Here is a 6,023-nt window from a genome sequence, read left to right as displayed (position 1 = left end):
GATGAGGGTCTAGGAATACAATGGATGCAAATAGTCAAGGAACAAGCAAGACAATAAACACAAATAGTCAAAGAAAAAGCAAGGCGTTAAACCCAATTACGTGAACACTCCCGTGATCACTGTTTCTAAGGGCTTATAAGGATGACCAAAGTATCTGAGCCTACTTCTCTGTCCTAGTCCAAGGTCATTTTTATGTCTGAAGCATACTTCCTTGTTCTAGCCTAATATTTAGATTCCTGCCTGAGATTACTTCTTTGTTCTAGCCTAAGATTTAGATTCCTACCTGAAATTACTTCTTTGTTCTAGCTTAATGTCAGATTCCTGCCTGAAGCCTACTTCCTTTACTTTGGCCAAAGTCATATTCCTGCCAAGCAACCCATTTTCCTTATCGTTGGCCCATATCAGATTCTTGCCAAGCAGCCCCAAAGGCTCTCTGCCTCTTCCCCCTTTTTATTTCATTAATAAGACTAAGCCTGTCTTAGGCTGTTCTGACAAGAATGCCTTACTTACCTGTCATGGAATATGCATTATCAAAAGCAATGCACTTCTGTCTTAGGTTGGTAAGCTTCTGTACAGAATCTTGCCCAAACTTGACTTGCCAGCCTATGAATTTAATAATTCTGTCTGGGGGTCCATTTCAGGTTCAAGCCATGTACTTTGGCTGCCAACATGTTGATGTTGTTAAAGAAAAGCTTTAACACAATGTGCAGGAATAAAAGGATTCCCAGGACATAAAAGGGCTAGCATGATCAAGCTATATATGCCATTTTTGAAGCTTGACCAAAATAGAAATACTGACCTCAGGACATGAGTAATTTTATCTGCAGTATCTACCACATCAACACTCAGCAGAGCAGCATTCTTGAAATTCATAAGCTCCCTATGTTTCGTTAAAACATCCCAAGAAGTGTTAGAATTATGCCAAATACACTGCAAGTGTCATTAAACTTCTTCCTAATTATAATGACTACCACTGTAAATTGTAGAACTAACATGAATCCAATGATATTTGGCATGACACTCAAGATGACTCCTTACCCTTAAATTCTGAAAATTCTTCCAGTAATTTGAATAGGATAAGAGCATCAATCTGTTCTTCCAAATGCCTATCTACATCCTCTTATATATTCAACACATTAGTAACATTTTTTTGCTAAATCATTAACAAAAGTAGCTGTCTTAACTTCTTGTGTCACAGCAATTGCAGAAGCAGTGGTATTAGCAATTAATGTAATCAAAACTGTTATGCCAACAATAATCAAGCCCACTACCCTCTTGCTTCTGCTTAAAGCATGACTCATTTCTTCTAGTACTTGCAAGCTATTTTTCGAATACCAATATGAATACAATTCCATATATTCAGGGAACTAAAACAAAAGCTGGTTGAAAGACCTTCATAACTGACATGCTGGATTTCAAAACACAAACACAATTAAAAGGTGTACAATCAATGCAACTTACATTAAATACTATAGAAAAAACAAAAGCATTTTTAACTTGACAATTAAAAGAGCCTTAACACATGTGCTAACACCTGTTTGAAATCCAGATCCTGACCCAACTTTATCTATTGCTAACAAAACATCACAGAGAATTGCAGCTAATTTCCATAAATGTCTCTGAAAATGTCCAGAACCAGACTTCCAAATGAAGACTATTATTTCCAATATTGGATTGATTTTTAGACAAGTCTGTGATTGAACCTGAATAACTGGTCACATTTAATAACAACATAAGAGGCATTATAACTTCTCTTTTTGATTCTCTGTTCCACAAGGTCTAAGAACTTGAAGCAAGGCAGCTTGTCCCATCAGGGGTATAGGTAATCAATGATGGGCCGGGAACATATGTCCAGTACAGCTTCCCAGTCACCATTGTCAGGGTATTCAGTAAGCTCACTGGTCAGCATCATTCTTTGTCCTGGCATCAGCATGTCTCACCCATTTTTCTGGTGGCCACCATACTCCTTCAGCATCCTGCAGAAAAGAAAGACACAAACATGCCCTCTTCCCCATATTTAATACCTGATTAGGATCATGTCTTATGCCAGTAAGTGGATCCTTCCCTTTCACCTATGAATAAGTATACCTAGTTGTAGAGTGCCATCGACACTCAGCAGAATGTTCCTTGGCATCCAATTTAAAAAAAAAAAAACAATTTAAAATAAAAAGAACATGATTTAAATAAATTTGTGTTGTACAAGGGTATATCTCCCCCTTTTTTATTTTATGAAGATATTGTTTTAAAGTTTCATGGGCCTGTTCCACAGTCTCTTGTCCTTGACAATTATAAGGAACCCCCATAATATGGGTAATGTTAAATTGCTGCTAAGTCTCAAATGTTCGACTGCCATAGCCAGTACCATTATCTGTTTTTTGTTTGTTTGTTTGTTCTTTTCTTCTTTTATTATTGGGTACTTTATTTGTCTACATTTCAGATGTTACCCCTTTCCCCATTCCCCACCCCCAGAAACCCCTTAACCCATCTTCCCTCCTCCTATTTCTATGAGGCACACCTCTTTAAAACAGGATAAATCCATGATTTGCCTCATTCACTAAGCCCAGTGGGGACTATAACAGGTCCCTAAACCTTAGCAGGCCTCCAGAGCTTAGCATAATTGGCTCCTCAATGGAAAAATCATTCAGGTCATAAAAGTTAGCACATAAACATCACCGCCTGCCAAAATGATAACAAAGACCTAGTCCATCAAAGTCCAAAGTTCTGAGAAACTCTCTAAATGAACTAACCTTGCTTTTTGGCTTCTGTAGTTCCACTTCTGAGCAGCTGTTTTTGTCAACTAAAGTATGCTATGCCAGAACGTGTTTGTGTGATTCAGGGCTACACTGGTGTCCTGAACACACAGTGTAGTTGCCACCAGCGAAGAAAGACTTTCCATTAGCTTAAATGTATGTATGAGTGGTTTTCTCTTGTGAATACCCCGCAAGAGAAAGGCCTATCTGAATAAGACCCAATTTGCCCAAAAATTAATGCTGAATAGGACTTCATAAAAGTATTTTAGCTTATGGGCAGCTAAACAAATAGTCAGCCAGGTGAAGGGGAAGTTCAAAGACTGTGAGAGATTCTCTGCCAGTTATTTTTCAGACAGAAGATTAATATCCAGAATATGTAAAGAACTATTAAAAAGAACAGTAAAAGACCCAAATGACACACTATGAATTTGAAGGATGGTCAGGAGGAGTATGTAGGAGGTTTGTAGAGTGGAAAGGTAAGAGACAAATACTGTAATTATGAACTCAAAACTAAAAAATGGGTCCAGAACAGAGATCTCAAGTGATGAAAAATAAAAATGTCTAAGAATAACTCAAAAACTGCTCATTGTCCATAGTGATTATGGAAATGCACATCAAAACAACATTAAGATTCCATCTGTCTTAGCCCAGTTAAAATGGCAAAGATTACCAAAACAACCAACAATGAAGTATTGGAGTGGGAGATGTCAAGTAAAGGGAATCCCAACATCTTGTTGGGATTGCAGGCTGGTGGGGTCATTCTAGAAATTAATGTGAAGAATTCTGAAAGCTAAAAATATCATCTACCAGATGACTCAGCTATACCAGCCCTTGGCATATACCCAAGGGACTTGATACCCTTTGCCTCAGATACTTGCTGCTCTCTATACAAGAGCTAAGAATTCGAAACAATCTATATATTCTACAAGTAACAAATGTAAATGTGGTACAGATACACTTAATGATCATTTCAAACTAAAGTCCAACTTTTGGTTGGACAATTGTTTTTATTACCTCAAAAGATGCAACTAAATGAGTAAATGTAATAAACAACAAGGATTTCAAGAGAAAAATAATCATCTCAATAGATACAGAAAAAGCCTTTGATCAAATCTAATATGGCAAAAGTTCTAAGGAATGTAGGACTAGAGGGAACCCACACACACGTAACAAAGCTGTATGTGAGAAACCCATCGCTGACATTCTAAATGTAGAAAACCTTGAAACAATCCCATTAAAGTCATGAGGACTTGACTTGATAGTGGAGGTCCGCTATCCCCACTTTTCAATGCTATACCCAGGAGCTTGATATAGGGACAAAAACATATCAAAAGAAGGATCATTCTGTCCCTCCTGCCACCTTGACTGCCAAGTCCTGATATTGGGATTCCACACTATTGATCTATTAGGCAAAGTTAGGAACCCATTGAAAGTTATCTGGAAGTTTCTCTCAGCTCCTAGCAAACCACTCCACCCCTACTTCAATCAACAGGATGACTCAGGATAATTGGCTCACTTTCTTTTCTACAAAGTCCCCAAGTTACTCTCAGACTTGCACCTTTTTGTTTTTTTTTTTTTCTGTGGACACTCATCTACCTGTGGCTAGTACTAAGCACACACGTAATTCAGAGCTCTCTGAAGTGAATAAAGTGGACCAATGAGCACCTTCACCTTTCATATGAGAAAACAGTTCTCATATGTCTCACCAGCATATGTGCAACACACCCCCATCCCTGTCTGCCAGGTCCCCCACTTCCCTCCATGATAAAATGTCCAGGCATCCTCACAAGAAATTATAGTAGTACCTTCATCCATTCTCTCCAGGGGTCCACAGATCAGTGAGAAGAATCCAGATTGCAGACATATGAGAGAATGGGTTTTGCCACCAGGCTGCATGCAAACATATCAACAAACTAACGACAACCACCACACACACACACCACCACACAACACACACACACACACACACACTACAGAGATTTTTGTCTCTTTCTTCCTCTTTCCCTTTCTCTCCTCTCTCTCTCTCTCTCTCTCTCTCTCTCTCTCTCTCTGTCTCTCTCTCTCTCTTTCTCTCTCTCTCTCACTTCTTGATCTCTGTCTACCCTTGCCTCTACTTCTAATGCCCTCTCCTCTCCATCTCTACTCTTCCATTTCTACAGTCCTAACCACTATATCCAGGGAAGAACTGATTATCTGTTTAACAGAGGCTTTACCATGTACACATGGGTAAACCTTTCTAGACCCACAGGAAACCTTCCTTCCCTTGAGGACTAAGCCTCCAAAATTATGCTACCACACTGCCCACAATTTCTGTGTTGTACCTAGAAGACCCTCCCTGCCTCTTGGAGGCAGCATCATCATTGCATTCCAACTCTTCCTAACATGAGTCCTAGAAGCATCCACTCTGGTGCTTGGAGCAGAGCTTTTTTGGGTTGGACCTGATCTCAGTTCACAGAGGTGTCATGCTGGCAAATTCCAAGCATGGGAAATCTGGGGTTCTGGGCCTGCAACAAGGCCAGGGTCATCTGGTTCTCAGGCTCTTGGACATCCAGGCATCACTGGAAGCCATGGAACAGCCGAGGATGGAGTGGTGGGGGTGGGGGCGCATAGTAGCAATCTATGCTACTATGCAATTCATTTGCTAGACTAAGCCATGTGCATATACCCACATACCTTTTGTCCACATTGGATGACTCTGAGGGAGCCCTACTTGGCTTTAGCTACAAAACAACCTGTCCTTCCTCGTGTCTACTTTGAGATGTCTACCCTAAACACTACACTCTGTTCTCTCTGGAGCCTGGCTCCTTAGCTCTCTGAAGCATAGTTTCTTGTAGAGCTGACACACAGAGATTATACTCGACATACGCCCACATGCAAACACATGCACATATGTGTAAAAATGCACACAGACACACATGCACACACATTCCATGCCTGTCAGGATCATAGTGTGTGGGACTGTGAAAGGTTGCCTGGTTCCCAGTTGAGCTAATGCTCAAAACCCCAGAGAACCTTAAAGGACAATAGGAGTTCCACCTGTTCCCGGGTACCAGGTCCCTGCCACTAGCCGTAGACCTCCATAGATTTGTGGCCATCAGTCACATAAGGGCAACGCCCCAAGCCCTTCCACATGCAAAAAAACTTGTCCTGTAGTCAGGTAGGCTCAAGATAGATCTCCATTTTAATGAGGTACCTAAAGGCCTGGAGAGCTTAGCCAACCAATAAGCTTTCCTTCCCAGACATTCCTCCCTTCAAAAGGTATTTAATCTCAGC

This window comes from Arvicanthis niloticus, chromosome X (assembly GCF_011762505.2).
Source record: "Arvicanthis niloticus isolate mArvNil1 chromosome X, mArvNil1.pat.X, whole genome shotgun sequence".
NCBI classification, from domain to species: Eukaryota; Metazoa; Chordata; class Mammalia; order Rodentia; family Muridae; genus Arvicanthis; species Arvicanthis niloticus.
The sequence above is the reverse complement of the archived record's forward strand: the minus strand, read 5'-3'. Positions refer to the sequence as shown.